The 26,916-nt window shown below is 37.8% G+C and overlaps 1 protein-coding gene across 6 annotated transcripts in view; it reads right to left on the bottom strand.

Annotated features, from left to right (window-relative positions):
• Window positions 1-26,916, bottom strand: part of GRIK1 (glutamate ionotropic receptor kainate type subunit 1) — a 479,351-nt gene that overhangs the window by 224,799 nt on the left and 227,636 nt on the right. The window lies entirely within an intron of this gene.

Genomic DNA, 26,916 nt, shown 5'->3' with positions numbered 1-26,916 from the left:
TTCAATTTTCTCAGAGATGCTGTTTTGTGCAATATATTTAATTGTTCTCTTTCAGCATACTCATTTTGATATTTTTGTTCAGAAACGGCAGTAGCATTCAAGGTCACATTGTTTCCACTGAGTAAATTAGTAAAGTAGCTATGAGTCAATACCAGAAGTTCTATAATCCTCACTAAAACAAAGTCCATCTACACATTATCATCGCTAACTAAGCCAATCTCTAAATACCATTCCAAATCTATATATTATTATTATTATTATTATTATTTTTCTATATTCTTTATTTGTTCTCATTCCTCAGTAATTGAGGGCACATATAGTGTTACACGTATAAAGGTAGTAATGATATAATAACAGTAGCTTTGAACAAGGTATGAGTAGAGAGAGTGTGAAGTAGGTTGGTGTCTACCACTGTGGTCCTAGACGGGCATGTGGGATGAGGACCTCATCCTGTGTTATTAAAGTAACATAACACAGGGATTTAAGATACTATTCACTCGGGGTGAAATATTAATGTAATGCTAGTTTCCTGTGTAAGGCTCCCCCTACTGAAGTCAGCTTATATGAAAGAGTATGATGGGAGGGGGGGAGGTGGAGGGGGAGGCGGGGTGATTAAAGCCTCCTACCGGCTGTCAATATTAAGTGTGGACTGGCTCATGTGTTAATCTACACATTATTTTGACTATACTTTCAAGAGTAGAGCGGCTTGCAAACCCCAGTTAACCATGGTGGTTTCAGCATCATTTGGATTTAAGCAGTGGCTTCCTTAGGTCCCAGATGGGGCATTACACAAAAATGCAGTGCGACCATCACCCAATAAACCCCGTGCAACTGTCATCTAGGTGGACTAACCTAAGCTAAACACTAATAGTTTAGAAGGACCTAAAGACTTGGGCAAGGTGAAATATGGCTACTTAGTCCTTTTAATGACATGATAAGCAGTAGAGATGATGCTATACTACTATAACACATTTAATAGTGTGCTAATTACACATTTAATAGTGCTTTTTAATTTTATTTTAGTGTGATATCACTGTCACACAGACACATCAGACGTATGACATACACACACTCACACACACTGCCAGGCTGACCAGAAATACCTCTCCCACTCATTCCTAAAGTTTCTTCTGATGGGGGCATTTATACAGTAGGAGTGGAACTCCTCTACCTTCCAACATTAGGCAGCAAGTTTCAAATGACATCAGGCTGACTGCTGATAAAGGGACTGATGAGTGGAGGAAGCGAGAAGTTGTTATGAGAAAGAAAAATATTTTATGCCTTTACTGGTGCAGTTTTGGTTTCCATTTGATTTTCGAATGTACACACTTTTTTTCTATTTTTATTTTTACTTATTTAATTCAGCTGATTTTCACTTTTTTGCAAAAAAAAGTTTAGCATCACCTGAACCTCAGTTTGGAAAACTTTCTAAAAGTAAATGTAAATTGTGTGGGCTACAAGGGTTCAGGCTGGTGAAACTAAGCTGGCTAAAGGAAGCAGGCTAAGTTCCTTAGTTGTAAGAAATGTATGGAATAAAATACAGTATCAATCCTTCCTATTTAAAAACACTGAGCTCTTTGCCATGTATGCTGTCACATGACATCAAGAGAAACAGGATCATTCTCACAACAGCAGCTCGATGAGCTATTCTCCTGGGAAAAAACCCCACACACAACTGAGGAAAGACAGGCAATAAAAAAAAAATGTTTTGAACACTTAACAAAACAACGTATGTAAATATATTTGCTACAATCTAGTATAGTTTATATTTATTACAAGCCATTTATTAACAGTATTCTGATTAATATTTGGGTAATTAAAGAACTCAGAGCCAATGAACCTGGTTACAGTGGGGATCATTCGCAAACCCGTTGTTTCAAAAATGTAATTTGCAAAACAAATAGTCCAAAATCCTTTTGGTTGAAACTATTTTACAATTCAGATAATTTGTCTTAAAATTCCACTGATTAATGAGCAAACCTCATGGCATCTTTCTAAGTAAGCAGCTAGTACCAGATTGTCCAATTATTCCACTTTAGTTATGCAATTTACATATACGTTCATCTACCTTTTTATTGCTAAAGTAGCTAATTCCCTGTTCCGCTGGGCTCTATATTTATTTTTTAACAGCTGCCAAGAGAATCCTTCAAGTTACTTTCAGTACCCCTATGGGCATGAGTGTGAATAGGTGGCATAGTTTATCAGACTGTGTCAAATTCTCAACATCTGCCATCATTACCTTGCCATATGTAACTGGTACATGTCATCCAACATGAATATAGATCCATACAAATCTCCATTAAATGTTTCAAGATGTTGATCAAAGTTTACTTCTCTTGCATTTAAATGCTAGAAAATCCTTGACCTATCTGTCATCATAATGATCTGAATGACAGGTGTGATTTCATTCATTTCAATATTATAAAACAAATACCATAAGTGGATTATGAATGCAAATCGTGTGCTTTTACCAAAGTAATCAAGAATAAAAAAAATAAAAAAAGTAATTTCTAGTATTTTTAAATAATCCAAATATGTCCAATTCTGTAGATTGTGTTTGTCACTTCAAAACTATCATGCTCCAGGGAGCAAACATTCATGTAAGGAGATCTTTCATAACTTTAAATGCCACTGATAACTTGTCCTCGGTTCCACATCGTAAAGTAAAAATAAGGATCACTTTCATGCAGAAGGAAGATGGGGCTTTTTATTTCTCTTGTTTGGCTTGCTTTGTTTAAAATACCTCAATGTAATAAGCCAGGATATGCACGAAAAAGAGGTACTTATTTACTAAAATTTACACATTACAAAATAAGATACACAGAGGCCATAGGAAAACTTTTATTTTAAATAAGAACTTGAAACAGTTTTCCTTAACAAGCCTCAAAATATAATTAATAATGCAATTCTAACTTCAAAAAGAGTGGATTTTCAGACTCGTATTTGTCATGATATTAACTTTAGTAATATAATTGATATGATAAAGTGTGTAATTCTTGTAAGAAACAATAGAAGAAGCAATGTGAAAAAAGCCCCTTGTTTTATAGTGACATTTATAGTCTTCATGAGTTAACTGAAGAAGAGCAACAAGATCCTTCAAAACCACATTTATATCTCCAATTCCGCATGTTGCAACATGATTTTTGCTGCTATTCTCTGATCTGCTACTGGTAACGATACCTGTCATTCATTGGCCATTCATTGTTATTGGCCGCTCATACTGAGCCATTACCAAAAGCGGAGAGAGGAATAACTGATCCAACTTGACTACATATCTAAGAGTTGATACCTAAGTCAAAATATCAAAGGGTGCAGACATTTAGCCAACAGAATAGACCATTATCTGGGGTCAACGACACTGGTGAATTCAATTAGCATCAACCTTAGAATATTAATGTACACTTCCAGTATTTATCATTGATCTGATTTTCAGTCAACTAATGAAGCTACATATGTAGGAAGAAAATATGAAACTTTCCTGTTTCCGGGTTTCCTTCAGGATCAACAGAAAATACTTATCTGTGAGAATGCTGTAAGTACATTGACTGTGAAGATGGAAGTATCTCCATGGCTACACAGAACGTTAAAGAAAATCAAATTCATCAACAGATACAATCTACCTTATTGTTTGCTTCAAATGGTCTGTCCAGCATGTGGGCCACATGTTCTACTCATTCCAAAATTAGACACCTGACCACCTACCGAGCTTTGAAAATAATGTTTCAAAGACACTCTTTTTCACCACATGTGTGGTGTCTATTTGGACTTAATCTGTTCACAGACATAAATAGTTGATTCTTTCAGCCTAAAAGGAAGCAAAATTCACACCCAAGTGAATAAGGGAGCTCCACTGGGTGTTCAAATTAAGGGCTAGATAAGAAATCAGCATTAACCTGGAGAAAGTTATTAATCTAATTTTTTAACAACCTTGGGCGCGCTGTTGGGCAGGATTTCCATCTCTTGTATGTAATTACCTTACAACAGACTAAATATCTCTATATTCTTTTCTTTTCCACTCATATTAACCTCTGTACTCGGGTGAGGTGAGATTTTTATGTTTAACAGAAAATATTCCAGGGATGGTGCTATGCAAGGTAGATAGATAGATAGTTAGATAGATAGATAGATAGATAGATAGATAGATAGAATGATAGAACGATCGATCGATAGAAAGATAGAGCAATCGATAGATAGATAAATAGAACGATAGAACGATAGAATGATAGATCGATCGATAGACAGACAGACAGACAGACAGACAGATAAATAGAGCCTGCATAGATTAATCAATTTCTGATGAAAGTTTATATTTTAAGATAAAACACGGCCAATAAAAGTTGTGCATGTGCTTTGGTAATTATTGTTCTATCTGCTGATTACTAGCACCGATTACTATATCCTTCTTGAGCTCATGAGTGCAAACCCCCCTGTAGAAATTTTTATATATATATATATATATATATATATATATATGTGCACAGTCATCAGCCACAACATTAAAACCACTGGCTGGTGAAGTGAATAAATCGTACTGTTACAATGGCACCTGTCAAGAGGTGGGATATATTTGACAACAAGGGAACAGTCAGTTCTTGAATTTCATGTGTTGTTGTGCAAGTTATAGGGTCTGAATGACTTTGACAAGGGCCACATTTTGATGGCTAGATGACTGGATTAGAGCATCTCCAAATCGGCAAGTCTTGTGGTAAGTTCCCAGTATGCAGTGGTCAGTACATGTCAAAGTGGTGCAAAGATGGACAACCAGTGAATTGGTGTCAGGTCTGGTCTGATCACACGGGAAAGCCACTGTATCTCAAATTGCTGAAAAACATAATGCTGCCTATTAAAAAAAAGTGTCAGAAATCACAGTGCATCGCAGTATGCGGTGTATGGGGCTGCATAGCCACAGAGCGCTCAGAGTGCCCATGATGACCAGGCCCTGGGGAGATAGCGCATCTAAGCGGACAAGGGCACATCTATGAGTGTGGGGATAGATGCATAGGATTAGTTGGGAAAGAATGTGTGGGTGGGATTATGTTCTGGGAAAGAATGTGTGGGTGGGATTATGTTTTGTGTAAATTAGTGTGGGGGAGGTCTTACCTATGTGCCACTTGGGATTCAGGCCAGCAAACAGCTTCCCTCCCGCCTGCCCTATTAGTATATTTAGTCACAGCTAGCTGGGTGTATGTCCTTGCCAATTGAGTTTGAGGGGTTACGTTTAAGTATATGGAATGAGATGAACAAGTTTTTAAGATCTCAACCTCCCCTGCTTCATAGGGTTAACCTTAGGTTACCTGGGGTGTCGTTCCCATCGAGCGTGGATAAGGTCGGCTGATGGCAGGCATTGGAAGGAAATTATTTTTTATGACGAGGGGGGAGGTGAGAGGAAGTCGCACATAAGCGCATGGTCAGTTTATTGGCAAGGACGGTTGGGTTCACTGTATGACACTATGTGTTAAGTTATATGCATATATATGTTAATTTATGGTTATTTATGTTTAACGTTTTGGCTACAGAAATGAAGAGAAATTTATTTAAACATTTTTGATGTGTCATACAGTATTTGTCATATGTTATAATAAATGATGTGGCCTGTTTCATCCATACTACGTTGCCTGTCATTATTTTGGAAGGGGGATGATTTGGGTTGGTTTATGTATTATGCTGCATCGCGATTCCCCACTTCGTACATACATGTGTCCACCAGCAAAAGCTCCTTCAATGGGGACATTAGCATCAGAACTGGACCATGGAACAATGGAAGAAGGTTGCATGGTGCATGTGCATCATTTACCTAAGAAAGAAGGTAGGTCAGTGGGCACTGTTCTGCTGGGAAACTTTGGGTTCTGGCATTCATCTGGAAGCTACTTTGACACATAGCACCTACCTAGAGATTGTTGCAGACCACGTGCAACCCTTGCTGATAATGGTGTTCCCCAAAGGCAGTGGCCTCTTTGAGCAGAATAATGCACACTGCCACACTGCAAAAATTGTTTAGGGGACCATGACAAAGAGTTTGAAGTGTTGCTTTGGCCTCCAAATTCATCAGATCTCAATCCGATTGAGCACCAGTGGGAAAACAAGTCTGATCCATGGATGCTAATGTCTGGTGCCAAATGCCACAGGAAATGTTCAGAGGTCTTGTGGAATCAATGCCTTGATGTTTTGACAGCACAAGGGGGACCTACACAATATCAGACATGTGTGTTTATTGTTATGACAGTACATATATATATATATATATATATATATATATAAATGGAATAAAACCAATGCGAGTTATGAAACTTTGCTGTATAATCTCAGATCAAACAATTCAGAATAGTTGTTGCCTCAACCAGGGTCGGCCTGTCCAAAGACCACGCTGGAACCACGGCTCCAGGCGGCACTCTGACAACATGAGTTCCCAACCCATGGCAGCACCGCACGGCTTGGGAACCTGTGTCAGGGTCCACTGGGTGGCCGATGCCCTTATGGCCACCTGATGGACATATGCAATAAGGGGCCCGGTTGTGCACTGTGGCCAGGGCTGGTCAGTCCATTGACAGCAGTGGTGCCTCAGCAGGCTGTGTGTGTGTGTCCTCAGTGTTTGTGTGTACTCAGCAATCTCTGTGTGTGTGTACTCAGCAATCTCTGTGTGTGTGTATGTATTCAGCAGTCTATGTGTGTCTGTATTCAGCAATCAGTGTGTGTCTATACTCAGAAGTCTGTGTGTGTCCCCTCAGCAGTTTCTGTGTGTGTACTCAGCAATCTGTGTGTGTGTGTGTGTGTGTGTGTACTCAGCAATCTGTATGTGTGTGTGTGTACTCAGCAATCTGTGTGTGTGTATGTATTCAGCAGTATGTGTGTGAAGGTATTTAGCAGTCTGTGTGTGTGTACTCAGCAAGCTCTGTGTGTGTATCCAGCAGTCTGTGTGTGTGTACTCAGCAATCTCTCTCTCTGTGTGTGTGTGTGTATTCAGCAGTCTGTGTGTGTGTGTGTCCAGCAGTCTGTGTGTGTGTGTACAGCATTCTCTGTATGTATTCAGCAGTCTGTGTGTGTGTGTATTCAGCAGTCTGTGTGTGTGTGCGTGCGTGTGTGTTCAGCAGTCTGTGTGTAGGTATTCAGCAGTCAGTCTGTGTGTTTGTGTGTATTTAGCAGTCTGTGTGTATGTGTATTCAGCAGTCTGTGTGTGTATATGTACATCATTCTTATGATGTATTCAGCAGTCTGTGTGGGTGTGCACAGCAGTCTCTGTGTGTATGTAGCAGTATCTGTGTTTATGTAGCAGTCTCTGCATGTACTCAGCAGTCTGTGTGTGTGTGTATTCAGCAGTCTGTGTGTGCATGTATATATATTCAGAAGTATGTATGTATTCAGCAGTCTCTGTATGTTTATTCAGCAGTCTGTATGTATTCAGCAGTCTCTGTAGAATATCCATCTCTGTTATAAATGGTATATACACACATTGTTATATACTATATATATATATACACACACACACACACACACACACACACACACACACACACAATAACATACACAGACATTGTAGACACACACTCAAAGTATACAGACAATGACACATGCTCAGACAACAGTATGATCACACTGTTATACACATTTAGACAACAACACACTACTACACACACTCATACAGACAATACATACACACACTGCCTCACACATACAATGCTATACACAGACAAAGTACAAACATTGTAGTTTATTAGTAAATTTGGGAATTTTCTACTTTCAAATGTTCTCATTCTTTTATGTACGTCATGCCCTGTGATATACTATAACACATATATAATTCATTATGCAAATTAGAATGGCCGGTATTTTATTCAAAAAAAGGTGGCAACCCTATCCACAGGACACAGCAAAATGTGCCACTGGACCACCATGGACACTAGTGTCCCCCCTCCCTGACCACAGGTAAGAGGCAGGGAGAGGGGAATAAACTTAATCATACATTTAAAAAAAATGTATCACCACTCACAAGGCACTGCATACACTACATGCACTATACACAGACACTGCATCCACTACAAACACACTACATGCACTACACACAGACACTGCACCCACTACACACACATTACATGCACTACACACAGACACTGAGTCCACTACATACACTACACAAACACGAACACTGCATCCACTACACTGCATCCCCTACAAACACACTACATGCACTACACACAAATACTGCATCCACTACACATATTACATACACTAAATACATCCACTGCATCCACTGCGCACACTACATGCACTACACACAGATAATGCATCCACTACACACAGACGCTGCATCCACTACATGCACTACACAAACACCGACACTGCACCCACTACACAACATATACTACAAAGAAACTGAAAGCACTACACTACATCTACTACACATACTCTGTATCCACAGTAAACATGCATATAATGTATTCACTATACACACTGTATACAATACACACACTGCATCTCCTGGATGTGCGTGAGGTTTGGGAGATGTGGGGGGGCAGCATTTCATCCTTCTGGTGGGCCGGGCCCGGTCGCAGCCGCGACCCCTGCGACCCTGGTATGTACGCCACTGCACACTACACTCCCAGCACCCACATAGAGACATTACCATTGCAGAAGCATATATGTTTTAGTTTTTTTGGTGTTGGCGGGGGGAGGATATCATCCTTGGACCCAGGCAGCACAATGTCTTGGGCCGGCCCTGACCTCAACACATTTATATCAGAACCTCGCTAAACTGTCGGAACAGGCACCAAAAATACCAATTTAATGGTGGGTGATCTTGGGCTCTCAACATTTGTGAACTACATTTCTCATTGTGTTCAGCAAGTCTTGGCTAGCCACACAGCATGATGGCTCGGCAATATCAGCAGTAGTGGTAGACAGTTGTGGCAAATGTTTTATTTATTTTTCCTGTACAGAACGTGCAGTGTTAACAATTAATAGCAATCGATGTGGATAATAATGAGACCAAGTGTTCCTTATTGGCTTTGTGAAACAGCCATTCTCTCCATTGTGACACACAGATAAACTGCCCTTGACTCTCTGCAAAAGTTGGAAAAATTACATTTTAAAACCCCCAAACAATTATTGAAGGAAAATTTCACCAATGTCTCCAGCTGCCAGATTCAGGCAGAAAGACTACATTTTGCCTTACCCATAAAACTAGCAAGTGCAACTTTAATTAACGCTAGATCTAACTAAACATTTTAAATGTTCCACTACCAAAAAGCGATTTTAAAAATACTGTGAATTTGTACAGAATATTCTGAAGCTTTACAATCTTGCGGTTGTGTAGACAGAGCCTCAGTTTACAAATAATAATCCTTTTTTTTTCTCCAAAACTACACAGGGATTCAATTACAGTAAGTGAAAGTACTTGATAAGTTAGTTTCTTCCCAGTAATGTTTAGAGCCCTGGATACTAAAATGCTTCACTGAGTATATTCGCGATCAAAGCAAATCACAACAGAAGTCATTATACTCCCTCTAAATGTACAGCGTAATGGTGTTTGTTATGGAACATGTTCTTTTCTATTTTTCAACTATTCCATATTACTATACAGCAAGATATTCCTCTAAAATGTTGCAATTCACACTTTTTTTTTCCAATTAATCAACTTTATTTATCTGAGAATATTCTATTTATTGATCATTTTTTTCATTACACAACAAACCATTGTATGATTCGTGGTTCATTGAAAATAAGCCATTGATTAATTAGATCACCAAGTTTGATGTTCTCAGCCATAGAGATGGGCTCTGGCAGGGCCAGCCGCCACGAGACTGCCACAACTTGGGAGAAAAGCTAAGTAATATCACCTTTTTAGAGTGATGCAAGGAGGGCCAGAAACCTAAATAGTTAGGTGTTACATATTTGTATTCTTGACACTATATTGTTCCTTTAAATTCAGGGTAGGAAAGCGAGAAGTCTAGTAATGCTGGGGTTATTATGGTCTTTGTAGTGCTGGGGTCTTCAGAACCCCTTATGAAGATAAGAAGGTCATGAGTGCTATCACGGGTTTGTGAGTCTATTGCTGTTATATCTTCAATCCTCCACTAGTCCTGATTCCAGATCTGCTGAATATAGTGAAAGTATTCCCTTTGTGTAGAGTTTCCCCAATATAATGGACGCAACCAGTCGTATTGAGTAAAAGCAGCAATCTGAACTTTATTTAGCTTTTTATGCATGCCCCTAGCACAGGGTTTCCAATACAAAATCACAGGGGTTTCCCTCCCACAAGCCATTGTGTTTAAGAGATAATTGAGCTCCAATTATGCTAATCCGATTATCTCTCAAATTAAATTTATGTAGCGGAGAGGTAGTATAATCCACGGTATCTCCGCTGGGTAACAGGAACAACATAAAATAATCCAGGCAAAATAAGTACAGCATACAGTAATCCCGGTAGCGTTGTATAAATCCTTCCTTCCCAAGAACTAGACGACACATAGGCTGGGAGTCAACTGAGCTTTTAATCACAGGTCACAGTATTTATGTGATTCCCCATGCAAGGGGTTTCCCTACTGACATTACAGGGGTTGTACAGTAGGGGACTACATGGGGAACTTAACAACCTGGACATTTCTCCCATCCTGCACTGCTGTACTAGAGGGATACTCCCACTAGAATATCCAGTTACGTGGATTATCCCTCCGTACAGCAGAACTGACATTTTACCTAAAAATATGTAACTTTCATATTATTCATCTGTTTTAAACGAATGACCGTTCGGTAGATAGCTGGGGTCTGAGCACACATTTCGTGAAAGTAATTCTCATATCCCAGCCTAACTAACGGAACGCCGCACGAAACACATATTATTTTACATTTACATTCAAAGTACCGACTGTCAATAGGGAAACAAACTACCGAAGGACCGGTGCTCCCGAACGGCCTGAAAGTCCAGCGGTATTCGTGCCGTCGAGTAGCCGATTTTAGTTCCAGGCGCTCGATGACCAAATACCGCTGGGCTAACAAAGGATCCAAGATGGCCGACCGCCACGTGGCAGCCACCCTGAATCTCAATAAATACCAAAGGAAACATTGTTGCAATATTTAATGGGAGCCACACAACCTCCTGTGTGTGGTCTCCCATTCGGTAGTTAGTTTGTTTCACGAACAGTGTTGAAATTCACTGTTCGTGAAACTACTGTATGAATGCTGGTGGCTTTCTTGCATACGAATGCTCTCGTTCGCACAATATACATATTTAGTTATTAACTTGGTTCTAACAGTCTTTAAAGGGATAGTATCTCATACATAAAAGTACATTCTTAAGTGGCTTGTTTTGCCACAACTTACATGCAATTTTTACATATCAACAGCATCGGAACCCCACAAAAATTATATTCCCGAATAGCCCCCATCTGAGCTCACAACATATCTAAAAGGAAAGTTATGTTCGTGCATATATGAACTGGCTGCCTGGTAGAGATGGTATTGTAAATTTCAAAGGGGGTTAATTGATTGTATGAGAGGTCAGAGCTTACAACCTAAATTCCTATTTGAAGCTGGGATCCCAACAAAGCTACTCCAGAAGTCCCCCATAAGTGGCCTGGAAGTCTGGTTTCAGTATAAAATAACTCTATAATTTGCCTTATGTCTTGATTCCCTCTTAGATATGAACAAGCCTTGTGTTCCAATATCATATCCAAAAGAGACATTAACACCCATCCACAGATTAATATTCAAGCCTCATTTTTATCATATTTAGAATGGGGCAAGCACAATCTTCCAATCAACCCTAAACATGATTTGCGAACAAGGGCACCCCACAGAATCTGTTCGGTAACCGAACAGAAGGGAACAATTCCATTCAAACGCAGGGAAACTATGACGATACAAAGTATAATTAAGGGAACACGTACGAGGAGTCCCATCTCCCGTGACAAGCGCATGTAATCTGATTGATGTAAATTAATTCAAACTGCCAAGGTTGATTACTAATGATAATTGCCAGGAATTCAAAGTGAATTCAAAGTAAATTTAAAATTTTAGTTCAAAATTTTCTGAAATGGAAAAATTATCTGCGTCAGCTATACAGTTACTTCCCTTGAAATTTAAAATTCATGTTGAATTCACTATGATTTTTCACTTTAGTAAATAACTCTGTAGGTTTGAAAAGGTCATGCCCGTAGTGGACAAAACACCAAACCCACATTACATTAAGAGTGTCATTGGTGGTATTTTGAAATGTTAGCTTTAAATGGGATTTGACATGATTAAAAGTGACTACTGGGGGACACGCACAAGGAAAACATTAAAAAGAAGAAGAAAACTTGAACTTTATTAATGTTTTTTTGTAATTTGGTCAAATGATCTTGATGACATTGTGACCACCTTAATCCAAAAGAAGACTACTTTCATAAAATCCCATTGGATCACACTAGACTTTAGTGCAGATTAATTATTAACCCTTCAAGACGCAGGTAACTTATTAAGATATCTAGGGGTTCATCCATTAAAGGGGGATATGTGAATCATTGTTATGCAAATTGCCAAATTAACTCCAGAAATGCAGAGCTGGAAAAATAACCGAAATGAAAGTTTGTTTTTTTTCCCAATATGTAAGCACAGTGTACATAATGTCACTCATAGTACTTTAGTTCATGCACAATAAAGTGAATCAGACTGTTTAATTTTAATGGGAATTTTTAATGCAGTCAGGACGTTAGTTGTTTGCATTACAATAAGCTGATTATGCTCGTTTGACATAATGCCGCTAATGACTGTTTATTTCTGCTTGAGGTGGTTAATAATGGTCAAATAAGAGGTCATTAAGCAGCTGATTGCTATTTATTATACACAGACCATATAAAACATGGAGCGACTCCTGCAATATTGATTATTTGCCAAGGGCCCTAATCAGAGTGAACTGTGGTCAAAGGCTATCAAATGTAGATTGGTGTTGGGTGAGGATCGTAAAGTAGATTTATACTCTGAGATATTGGAATGGTCTGTAAAACATAATATTTTGAAATATGTTCTACTCCCCAAATTTTTTCATGGGTCAAAATTTTTATTTGACATGACCTACACAATATAAATAGCACCCTAAACATGGCTAGGTATGAAAAAAAAAATACCTGGGGCTTGAACCCAAATCTAATCTGACCCTCTCCTGTCTTTTTCTTTCCTGTTGCTCTCCCTATATTCTCCTGCTCTCTTTGTCTACGTTTTACGTATTCTCTCCTCTCCCCCCCCAAAGTTCTCTAGAATTATTATTTCACCTGTCTCTCTCTGGTATGTAAGTGCACCCTCTGTTTTATGGTGCACTGAGTAGCCGTAGGGACATGTTTAGGTAGCTATCCCCCTGTATACCTTTAACAGTAGTGGAGTATTCCCCCAACTAGAAGGTATCTGTAAGTAAATATAGGGCATATTTGAAATAGATGTAAATATATATTTTACCTTTGCTCTTTGTCCTATCACATGCTGTCTACTCTCTCATTTAACTTTTTTCCCCTCTTCTCTACCATTTTCTTTGCCTTGTTTTTTCCAGTAGCTTTCAACACCTCTCTTTACTGCTCCATGCCCCTCTTTTCCATCCCTCTTCCCGCACCTTGCCCTCTACTGTTATGACAACTCTTTCTTTACTCCCAAGCATCTTTACAAATTCTTCAACCCTGATTTTCTCTCTCTGTATATGAATGGATACTATAGTCACCATAACAACTTTAATGAAGTAGTTTTGGTGTATAGATCATACCTCTGAAGTCTCACTTCTCAATTCTGTGCCATTTTGGAGTTAAATCACCTTTTTTTTCTGGCCATGCAGCCCTAGCCGCACCTTCCCTGGCTGTGACTCACACAGCCTGCATGAAAACCAAATGGTTTTATTTTCAATTAGATGTAATGCAAATGTTTTTATCTCCTGTTCTGTAAATTAAACTTTAATTACACACAGGAGGCTCCTGCAGGGTCTAGAATGCTATTAAGAGTGCAGGAGATAGTACATTCTAAATTAAACAGAATGTGCAATAAAGGAAGTGTAAACATTAGATGACTCTTTACAGGAAGTGCGTATGAAGGCTGTGTAAGTCACATGCAGAGAGGTGTGACTAGGAATGTGAAAACAAAGTGATTTAATTTCTAAATTTCAGAGAATTGAGCAGTGAGACGACAGGGGCATGCTCTATACACCAAAACTGCTTAATTAAGCTAAAGTTGTTTTGGTGACTATAGTGTCTCTTTAATTATTTCACAAATGCCCTTTGAGTTTTCATGTTTATTCACCCACCTGTGACGTTTTAAAATCACAAACTTCAACAACACGTGTTCCAGTTCTAGAACATCATGAACATTTAGATCAGAACATTTTTGCATGTCTTTGTACTTTCCAAATACAGGCAAATATTAGGAACTTTATTCACATGTTCACTATAATATCTCATGTATTTTAATGGAGTTAAATGATCTCACAAATTATGAATAAATAAATATTTATATCCATAACAGTTTTATTATTCTTATACAGTCATTAAACTCTATTTACTTGCTTAGTGCAGTCCTGTCTCTTTAAAAAAGATAGACCCAAAACACATTTCCTTTCACTATCCCACTTCAGACTGATACAAATGCATTACAGTGATATTATATATTTAAGGGATGGCACAATGGAATGAGGTATAGTTTAACTGGGACATAAATAAGGGGACGTGTCAACATTGATCAATGAATACATTTCCTACATCGCTTGAAAGGCTCTGGATTAATATTGCCCTTTAGTGTACGACCAGCAGCGCTATTAATCAATACTGTGAACGTATAACACCAATAAAGATGAGGAGACGATCCTTATTTTGATATTGTAAAGATACACCGTGAAAAATGAAGCTCGCATTTTCTCCAGTAAAATAAATACTATTTTTGGATCGCTTACAGATAGTGACATCATTTAGTTTATACGTGAAACAGGTTCATTATAATGTAGCATTGTTTTTATTTTGTTTTATTGAGGACCGCTAGCTGCTTACAGAAGTGATTTCTGTAGAGTTCTGCTAAAATACCTTTTCCAAGCAATCATGCGCAGTCATATTTATTTGGTACATCCCTTTTCCACAATTATAATAATTTACTATAAGTTTTAACTGATCACAGTACATGACTAGTAGAGAAATGTATGATACTGAAGGATGGCTAGGGATTAGGCTGGAGGGTAGTAGGTATGGATTATGTCATGTAGTGTTAATGTTTGTCTCCAAATTTTATTGTCATTTAATATAGCTCAGGGATACTTTCGGCACTCCAGATGTTGTGGGGTACATCTCCCTTGATGCTTTGCCAGCATTATGATTGTAACAGCATTATGGAAGATGTAGTCCAAAACATCTGGCGTGCTGAAGGTTGTCTACTCCTGGTAGCTGTTCATTCATTTTTGTGGACGACCCCTGTTATGATATATAACATTGTTGCAATAGGTACTAAGTCTTTTCAATAACCTATACTTATAACCTATACTTATTTGTATATCTTTATATATATTGGGTGATTCTTAGGAAATATAACCCGGTGCGCTATCAAGATTTAGAATTTTTCTATCTATATGGTCTCTTCCTAAAGTCCAGGTCGAGTCTTAATACTTTACCATCCTGCCTGATTATACAGATAGTGTAATACAAAAGGCAATATGAACAAACAAACAAATGGCTCATGAAAGAATTTCATTGGGCACCAATTAGTTTGTTCATTCGTTTGTCTCTCCATTTGTTATTGGGTATTTAGACGAATGAACGAAAATGCTTTTTGTCAGAAAATCCATTTGTCTGAATATGAATGCCCAAGTCTAATTTTTAGCATATACAAATGGGTTAAAATAGAAATTAGTTTCCACTATATGTATCATACCCTATTAATACCTGATTTCAGCACATTAACCTTTTGATAAACAATCTAAAGTTTATTATCGTGTTGTGTCTGATACATTGTAGATTTATAGTATAGTAGTTGTAACTAATATAAGATACAAATGAATTCTACAATATTGTTTACTATACTGTTATACTATAATGATTTTTTTTTAAATTACTTGTGATTTTTAAGACATCTCAAATGTTATGTTGTATAACTTTCAAACCAATATGTTTAAAGTATTATTTTTTTTGCTTTACATGGTTTAGTTTTGGACTGCATGATTTATAGTCACACAGAATTTGGAATATGTAAATGGTAATCAATAAGCAGGGCGGAGTAAAAACAAAAAAGAAAAATAAAGCTAACAATGAATACACAAAAGGTCGCAACAGATTGAGATATGCTCTTCTATAATTCTTCTGAAAAGATTACCTAATTTGATTTGATTTCCAATAGCAGACAATCTGTCAAGTGTCACTGATTTTTAAGTACACTAAGTTATCAATTACCCATGCAAATATATTGCAAATTGATAACAGCGTCAGAGTGTCTCATATACAGAGATTAAATTCAATCAAGTTAAGAGGAAGGAACATTTTCTTTAATGCAATGAATGATCACAGGCTTTTGACTAGAATTATTAGATTTTCAACCGGGGAAAAAAATGTCTACGATCAAAATTGGAGTAAACACAGGCAATTTTGTGTTATGTATGGAGAAGATTAAAGTATTGTTTTGTTCCAGTCCTTTGAAGTTGGATTTTTCAGAATAATCAGTGTTGGAGTAAATTAGTCGTCATTCATTTCACACTCCGCGTCTGTTTGATATACACAGATATTTGACGCAGATATTTATTGAATTAAGATGAATCCTGTAGGGAGATTAACACCTGAGAATTTTATTGTCAAACTTGTATTGCTTTCTCCTGTGTAAATAATAAAAGATGACAAATGTATTATATTATATTTATATTCTTCCTCCATCACTCATGCTGTAATAAATATTATATTGGGTATCTTGTGAGCCACTGATAGTCTAGTTTTGGACAAAATAATGAGGTGATAACCAGGACATCCTCATCATTGAATAAAACCTTATGCAATGGTCACACCACAGAAGACCCTAAATTATGTCAGATGTTACTGGGAAAATCTGGGGTTCACTGATCTTCAATAGTTTGCTGACCTTGTCCTTCACTAACATAGTAAGATCTGTTTAAAATGCCATCCTTTCAACAATAAGTGTAAGGCTTTACCAACTAAAACTACAAATAATGGTCTTATTAGAGGAAGCAGTACAGCCTACTTTGATGTATGCTGATTCCTTAGCAAGGAAACAAATGCAGTGTATTTGTATAGATTATATTTTTTAACTTGTACCAAGATATTTTTTGTTTTTAACCGTTACGTTAAAAAATGCTGCAATTGAAAAAAAAAAACCAACAGTCCAAGAAGTAGCTCTTTATGAAGGAAGAACCCACTGTGGTGCTCCCGCACTATGGACAAAAAAGTAAAAAAAAACAAAGTTAGTATTTAGCAATTAAAAAAGAAAATCCCAGAGTGAGGAAGATAGACAGATCTATAAGATTAGGGAGAAAGTGGCAAAGCAAGTTACAAGAGCCTCCAATGTACACATAGAAGAGAAAATCGCACAGTCAGTAAAAAAACGGTTGGGGGTAAAACATTTCTCATACAATGAAAAAAGAAAGTATAACAATGATTAGACTAAAAACAAAAGAAGGAAGGTATGTAGAAAAGGATAAATGTCTAGCTGGCAGCCTAAATTAATCTTTTTGTTAAATTGTTACAGATAAAAATGAAGGAAATTATCTCAATTAGGAAAAAAATGTTAAATGTCAGTTTACAGAGGAAGAGGTTCTATTTCAGCTGTCTAAAGTAAAGACACATAAATCGTTGGGGCCTGATGGTATTCACCCAAAGTTATTAAAAGAACTAAGTGGTGCACTAGCAAAACCGTTAACTGATTTATTTAACCAATCATTTTTAACGGGAGTAGTCCCAGAAGATTGGAAGTTAGCGAATGTTGTGCCAATTCATAAGAAAGGTAGTAGGGAGGTCAGGCAACTATCAGCCAGTAAGCTTTACTTCAGTAGTGGGGAAAGTAATGGAAACCATGTAACACGATGGGATTGTTGAACATCTAAAATCACATGGATCTTAACATCAGAGACAGTTTACCTCGGGGAGATCATGCCAAACTAGTCTTTTGACACTGTTGCAGAAGGCTTATCAATAAACTGCAATCTTTGAGTTTGGATTTCAATATTCTTGAATGGGTAAGGCAGTGGCTGGGTGACAGGCAATAGAGGTTTGCAGTCAATGGAGTATATTCAAACCAAGGACCCATTCTCTTCAATAGTCTTGTTAGTGATATTGCAGAAAGTCTTGATGGTAAGGTATGTCTTTTTGCTGATGATACTAAGATATGTAACAGGGTTGATGTTCCAGGAGGGATAAGCCAAATGGCAAATGATTTAGGTAAAGTAGAAAATAGGTCATTTAATGTGGATAATTGCAAGATAATGTGTCTTGGGTATAAAAACCAAAGGGCAGAGTATAGAATATTTCATACAGTCCAAACCTCAACATCTGAGGAAAGGGATTTGGGGTTAATTCTTTCAGATGACGTAAAGGTAGACAGACACTGTAATAGAGCCACAGGAAACGCTAGCAGAATGCTTGGTTGTATAGGGAGAGGTATTAGCAGTAGAAAGAGGAAAGTGCTCATGCCATTGTACAGAACACTGGTGAGACCTCACTTGGAGTATCGTACACAATACTGTATCATCAGAAGGATATTGATACTCTGGAGAGAGTTTAGGAAAGGGCTACAAAACTGGTTCATGGATTGCAGGGTAACACTTACCAGGAACGGTTAAGGGATCTTAACACTTATAACTCGGAGAAAAGACGAGACAGGGGAGAAATAATAGAAACATTTAAATATATAAATGCAATAAACACAGTAAAGGAGGAGAGAAGGAAAGAAGGAACACTAACACAACAAGGGGACATAGTCTTAAATTACATATACAAATAATATCAGGAAGTATTTATTTACTAAGAGGGTAGTGGATGCATGGAATAGTTTTCCAGTTGAAGTGGTAGAGATTAACACAGTGAGGGAGTTTAAGCATGCATAGGAAAGACATTAGGTACTAGATATAGAAGATTAATAAGAGTATAAGAAAATTGGGCAGCCTAGATGGGACGAATGGCTCCTATCTGCCGTCACATTCTATGTTTCGATGAGGAATAAAGTAGCAAGTTTCCATTAGAATACAGACCTACTTATTTGTAAGCTCAGTTATATATCAGTATGATATGACTTGGGTCATTTATATGATGGTGAGGTCAGATGATGGATGTAGAATACCATTAATGAGAGAATGTTCAGATCTCTGTTCCAGTTTATCATTAGATTTTTATTCTTTGGACTAAAGCTTCAAATTTATAGTCAGGTTATAAAATTATCAAGCAGCAATTTCTGTAAATTGCAGACTAATTTTATCAGACTAACTTACTATTATTAAAATGATTGTACAGTCACAAGCAACAACATATTGTGCGTGTGGGAATAAAGCAGAACCTGTTGGCATCTTTACTTGTGCACCTGTAGGCTACATCAATCTCTATATTTACTGAGGGGTTAGATACTTCCCTAGCCTGAAATCAGTATGTGACCAAGTATACCCCATTGTGAACAAGCATAGTGGTACCTAATTAACATATCTTTATTTTGTAGGAAAGACAATCCCTTAATAGGACAACAATTAACAAGGCAAAATGTACGTAAATTGGCTTCACACAATGGAATAATATGTTCCTCTATAATGCCTCCCAAAACTCGTTTTCCTGGCACTATAGTGCCCTGATGGTGCCCCCACCATCAGGGTCCCACTCCCGTGGTGCTGAAGGTGGAGGAAGCGGTTAATCTCTTACCTTTTTTCCAACGCTGGGCTCCCTCGGCGCTGGGACTCTTCTCCTTCTTATTCTGTCATCGGCTGAATGCACATGCGCGGCAAGAGCCGTGTGCGCATTAAGCCAGTCTCATAGGAAAGCATTATCAATGCTTTCCTATGGACGCTGGTGTCTTCTCACTGTGAAAATCAATGAGACACCCACTAGAGGCTGGATTAACCCATAGGTAAACATAGACGTTTCTCTGAAACTGCTATGCTTACTGCAAAAAGGGTTAGACCTAACTGGACCTGGCACCCAGACCACTTCATTGAGCTGAAGTGGTCTGGGTGCCTATAGTGATCCTTTAACCACTCATAAAAAGATGATAATCAAGGAAACACTTTTAGTGGTTACAAGGTAGATAGCCACTATGGGCGTATTTGGAGCTGCAATGTAAGCTTTGCCATTTCTACTAAAAACATTAAAGGGTAAAACTTAAAGATCACTGCACCCAGACCACTTCAATGAGACAAAGTGGTCTGCATGCCTTCCAATGCATAATTGTGGGGATGAAATCACAAAGGTATTTTGAAATGTTTGAACAATGCTGAACAAAAAAAAAAAAAATTCACGTGATAATAAAAAACTAACTTTCAATGTTATTTCTCTTAAGAAAAAAAACTGACTGTGTTCAATTATACGCTCTTTATCAAATATTTATTGAAATCTACGTGTTTAATATATATATAATATATAAATAGCAAATTACTTTCAAAACATTGCTAGCTGTTTAAAAATGCTATTTTTGAATTGCCATGAATTGATAAAGTACCTTACTTTTTATAAGTTACGCACTATGCACAAATTCTTAATAGAACACCCAAATAGACTGCTGATGTTGGATTTCTGCTTTTCCGGGAAAATAATTGCTTCCGAGCATAAATCTATGAATTTTGCTCACTTTTTTGACCTATGCAACTTTTTAATGTCATCTTGCTTTTTGATAAATTCTTCTCTTGCTAGGTTGTTTGTGAAAAGCACATAAATAGTTTATAAAGAAATGCATGAATGCATGTTTAAATAGTTATATTTAGAAGATTTTTTCATGAAGAATACATTGAGATTTTTCTTGTGTCCTACAGATCATTTAAAATACAAAGTCTCAAGATTATACATAACTTACCGTATATACTCGAGTATAAGCCGACCCGAATATAAGCCGAGGCCCCTAATTTTACCCCAAAAAACTGGGAAAACTTATTGACTCGAGAATAAGACTAGGGTGGGAAATGCAGCAGCTACTGGCAAATTTCTAAATAAAATTAGATCCTAAAAAAATTATGTGAATTGAATATTTATTTACAGTGTGTGTATATAATGAATCCAGTATGTGTGTATGAGTGCAGTATGTGTGTATGAGTGCAGTGTGTGTATGAGTGCAGTGTGTGTGTATGAATGCAGTGTGTATGAGTGCAGTGTGTGTATGAGTGCAGTGTGTGTATGAGTGCAGTGTGTGTGTATGAATGCAGTGTGTATTAGTGCAGTGTGTGTATGAGTGCAGTGTGTGTATGAGTGCAGTGTGTGTATGAATGCAGTGTGTGTGTATGAATGCAGTGTGTGTATGCGTGCAGTGTGTGTATGAATGCAGTGTGTGTGTGTATGAGTGCAGTGTGTGTGTGTATGAGAGCAGTGTGTGTGTATGAGTGCAGTGTGTGTATGAATGCAGTGTGTGTGTGTATGAGTGCAGTGTGTGTGTATGAGAGCAGTGTGTGTGTATGCGTGCAGTGTGTGTATGAATGCAGTGTGTGTGTGTATGAGTGCAGTGTGTGTGTATGAGAGCAGTGTGTGTGTGTATGAGAGCAGTGTGTGTGTATGAGTGCAGTGTGTGTGTATGAGTGCAGTGTGTGTGTATGAGTGCAGTGTGTGTGTGTGAATGCAGTGTGTGTGTATGAGTGCAGTGTGTGTGATGCAGAGTGTGATGCAGAGCCTTGGTGGGGGGTGGACATTTTTATTATTATTTTTTTAATTATTATAATTGTTAATTATTCATTAATTGTTATATTCATTTTTTTATTATTATTTTTCTTTTTTAATATTATTTTATTATTATTTTTAATATTTTATTTTATTATTTTATTTTTTTATTTTCGTCCCCCCTCCCTGCTTGATACATGCCAGGGAGGGGGGCTCTCACTCCCTGGTGGTCCAGTGGCATTGGCAGTTCAGTGGGGGGGAAGGGGGCTGGCAGAGAGTGCTTACCTCTCCTGCAGCTCCTGTCAGCTCCCTTCTCCTCCGCGCCAGTCCGTTCAACACCTCTGTCAGCTTACACTGTAAGTCTCGCGAGAGCCGCACTATGAACCCGCGGCTCTCGCGAGACTTACACTGGGAGCTTACAGAGGTGCTGAATGGACCGGCGCGGAGGAGGAGGGAGCTGACAGGAGCTGCAGGAGAGGTAAGTAAACTCTCTGCAGCCCCCACAGCCCCCAGTCTGTATTATGGCAATGTAAATTGACATAATACAGACATTGACTCGAGCAAAGAATGTGCTGAAAAACTCGGCTTATACTCGAGTATATACGGTACTTTAGCAAATTAAGATTTTATTTAGTGCTATTCTTAGTCTTAAAAAAGATGGGCAGATATTTTAAATATGTACAAGATGCTGGCGCAGATGGCTCAAAGTTCTTCCATTTTTTTAATCTCAATGGTAGTCTAATTGTTGGAAATTGAAACAGTGATATTAAAATGAGATACAAGATCTTTTTGACTACAAGGTTCTAAAGACTGTCATAACATCATTAGTACTACTGCAACTAGATCACAACAATGCTTTAAATGACCATGGTCATATGTTAGGACAGGCACAACCAAGCATGCAAACATAGGTAGAACAACAAAGAAAGGTAGACGTAGAAACAGGACCTTACAGTGGCTATAGTCATGGAAAATCCAAAGACGTGAAATGCAGAATGCCTAAAAAGGCAGAAAATATAGTCAAACACTGAGTCAGGGAAACATAAATCATGGTAATGATGGATGCTTTGAATGATACCAGATTACAGAAAAGTCAAACTAAGCCAAGGTTATTCCTAGTGCTTCCTACCTACAACATTGAATCCCATTGAATAATGCTGTCTTAGTTTGAGTTTTCTGTATTCTGGTATCATTCAAATGATCCATTAATCTTTACCAGTGGTTCTGAGTATATATATAAATAAAACTGAATACAAAGACAATTAGCTTTTAATTTGGTGTTAATTCAACTGCACCAAAAGATGCATGGCTGGCAGCAATTCATAGTGACTGAATTGACGTGGACTGGATTTTCTATAACAGCAGTCCGTTTTTTTGATTGGGTAGTTTGAGACCTGCTACTGGTAGATACTGAAGATGATGGAGGAGCTCCCATGACAGTACTGTAGCAGCCACCATCATTGTAAACTTGAGGAGCTGAATGAATTGTATTTAATACAAGACAATGTTTTATGAAATACAGACACATTTTGGTGAACTAAAATAAACTACTATACTGGTTCTCCACCAAACAGCGTTCATCCTTGCTTCCTTGCTTCTCCTTAACTTATTCCATAAATATTGAAACAAATGAAACACCAACAAATGGAGAATGAAAATTCAGAGATTCCATCAAGCAAAGTGTGAAGGATTAAAACAATTGGACTAATTATGGAGGGATAAAAGGAGGTACAGCCTTGAAGGGGCATGTCCAGAGGAAGTGGGTCAAAACTTATGAAACACGTAGACAGGATGCCCTCCAAGCAGTGTATGAGATAGATCCATGAATCGTACTACAGAGAGAGACAAGTGTACTGCAAATACTGGGACACAGACACAATTTTGCAAGAGCATATATTATATGCAAGCTACATGTGTTTTTACAAATGTGAGTGCATTTTATGATGTGTGCTTACATGCAGATATTGGAAATTAATCATGAGAGCACTGGGGAAGCTTTAATTGTGAGCTGCTGAGAAGTAAGAGGAACAAGTTTAGAAAATTAGTCAACGGAACACCCCTGGTTTATATAAAGTATTGGCGCTGTGGAACTGCGAGGGATGTTATGCAGGCTTAAATAATGTTGTGTATTTATTTATTGCTGTAGATTAAAATTACATAACAATAAACAGTGCTGACCTTTCCTTTCTCTGACAATGATCTAGTCAGTCCCCCTACATAACACAATGTGACATTAACATACTCTCTCCTTCACCCTCTCTACAAGAGCTTGCATGGCTCATAACGTATAGTATCACTTTATAGCACCCAAGGCAAGAGGTGGAGAAAAGAAAGTGTGCTGCAAATTGCTATGTTACTAGATACATATTGCCTCTCATATCTATCCTGCATGTGTTGTCATGTTGCTACCCCATATGTTGTTAAACACAGATACCCACCGTCACTCTGAGAGACACTCAGGGTGAAACATAAATACACAGAGAGAGAGTTTGCCACAGCACGATGAGTAGGATCTCCACCAGATTCAAGAGTACTATAGATGCAGATATCCCAACCCCAAGTGTTACCCTGTTTAGGGTAAATTAGTTTATAGAGTTTCATAACAATATCTTCTTCTCACGAGAGATATTTACCTTAAACCTGAAATTGTTAGTGTAGGTCTCAGTTAAGAGAGTTTTCTTGGGGTGACAGATGAGCTTACACTAAAGTGGTACTAAAAATCTGTGTTATTTAAATGTGTTTTATAATTTGGGATAGAGCACAGGTTATTATTTTGTTTGTGTTTGTTTATAAAGTTATACAATAGTTGTTGCTGCTGCCCAAGTGGGAGTTTGAGAGCAGGGCTGCTTACTGTGTTTTTACATCTTTACTTACTTATGTCTTTGAAAATCAGTTGTGTTTGAGCAAAAGTTGGAGATACTCTGGCTCCCCACATTGTCTTTTCGATTGGTAAGCTGCCTCTCTTTAAACTGGGCATATGTATTCCAACAAGATTTTATTTTCCTAATAAACAAATTTAACAAAACAGAAAAAAACAATGTATATTGCAATTTATATTGCATAATAAAGAGTATATAAACGTATTTTACAAATTAAGTATTTACTCTATTAAGTTGTTCCCGAGTATCTCTGAGAACAGCCAACTCCTTCTACTAACAAAATATATCCGTTCTTTTAATGCATACTACATGTGCACTAGACCTTAAGTATTATTAATAAGATAGTTTATGTACAGCTTTGAACATCAATTAAAAGCTATGGCATTTCAAGGGATTTTGGAATGTCCAGCTTTAACAATTTTCTTGTATTAATTCTCAGAAATCATGTCTCTTTGTACTAAATTAATGAGCAGTCATTCATTACTGAAGGTGCGTGAATGTATAGTTCATCAATCAATATGAAGATTTACAAGAAAAGTGATATTAGATGCCAAAGTCATAAAAGGGAACAATGCATTTGTCTTTTTTTTTTTTTTTTTTTTAACCCTGAACTGAATATTAGCTAAATAACAACGGGCAATTAGCAACTAAAAACACACTTTCTTCCATCCCTTCCAATGCCAGTTTTGAAGTAAATTAATCAATTCAATAAACCTTGAATCCTGTAGCTGTGTTAGGAATAATGGGTGCTCACTCACCCAAATCCCAGACTTGGACAGTCAATACTTGTATGTGGGAAAAGCAATTGAACAAACTATCCCAAGATTGGTAAACAGAGTTTTTGAGTTGCAGATGTATAAAATCATTAACTCTGTGTTCACCCCACAAAGGGCCTTTAAAATCAATGACATGAACACCAAAGCATTCAACCACAATTCTCAGCAGTAGCAACAAAATTGCAGAAGTCCGTACATTTCTTACATAATTACTTTGTCAGGACTACTACAATATATCAAAGTACTTTTGTAGGTCAAACCTTTATAGCTTAATTGTAGCAGCTTGGGAAGATGAAAGAAGCACACACCGTACACTAAAGGGATTTGTTGCAGGCTTCAATGCTCTATATATTGGGCAAATGCTTACTGTTGTTATACTTAATACATATGGGCATGATTCATATATTCAGACTTAATTTTGCCATTCTGATTGCATTTTTAGAACACATTCATAAAACTTTCATCAAGCTCCTTACTCATATCCATAAATAGAGTATGTGACTATTGCATTTTTTTTTAAATTACATGTCATGGGGAGAAAGATCATCAGTGGGGCTGGAGGGAGAAAGAGACACACAGAGGGGCTTGTGCAGAAAGATACATACAGAGGGGCCTGAGGAGAGAATGACACACAGAGGGGCTGGAGGATGAGAAAGAGAAACACAAAAGGAGCTATGAGAAAGAGACACACAGAGGGTCAGGTGGGCAGAGAAAAGGGTTGGGGGGAAGAGACACATATTGGTACTGGGGAAGGGGAAAACGAGTCACACAGTGAGGTTGGGGTTGGCAGAGACAAGGTCCTGGGAGAAACACACAAAAGGGAGTTGGGGGAGAAAGAGTTGTAGAAATGGGTCTAGAGAAAAGAGAGGGGCTGGAGAAGAGGGTCTGGAGGGGGAAGAGACACATAAAGGGGCTGGGAAAAGACACACAGCAGGGACAGGAGAAAGAGACACAGAAAGAAGCTGGGAGGAGAAAAGACACACAAAGGGACTGGGAGGAAGTTCGAAACACACATGGAGGATAATGGAGGATAAGGTACACTAAAGGGAGATTTAAGACACAAAAGAGGGACAATATACACTAAAGACATTCAAAAAGAGGGTATAAGAAACACAAATGAGACACACAAGTGAACATATATTGTATGGGGGGTGGGGTGACATGGGTAGCAAAATGCATCTTAACCTGTGTAGCCAAAAATCCTTGCACCAGGCATGGGGCTGTTTGGTGAGATAGGTTATTGTAAGTAGCATTGTAACATTTTAAGCTGTATTTTTGTTTGTGCACCTTTCCTCAATCTGCATTTTGTAAACATATTGGTCTGTACAGCAGCCCCACTGCTGAGATATGCATGTTCTAGGTGTACCCTCAATTCCATCTTGTTTCTATTGTATTTTTTTGTCACACTTCTGTACATGACAAAATAGCATATATGTGCCAATGCAAATTTCAGACCTTTATAGAAATATTCACAAAAAAAAGGGAGTTGGAGAAGCACAG

Source organism: Pelobates fuscus, chromosome 1 (genome assembly GCF_036172605.1).
Source record: "Pelobates fuscus isolate aPelFus1 chromosome 1, aPelFus1.pri, whole genome shotgun sequence".
NCBI classification, from domain to species: domain Eukaryota; kingdom Metazoa; phylum Chordata; class Amphibia; order Anura; family Pelobatidae; genus Pelobates; species Pelobates fuscus.
This window is presented reverse-complemented; position numbering and strand designations above follow the sequence as displayed.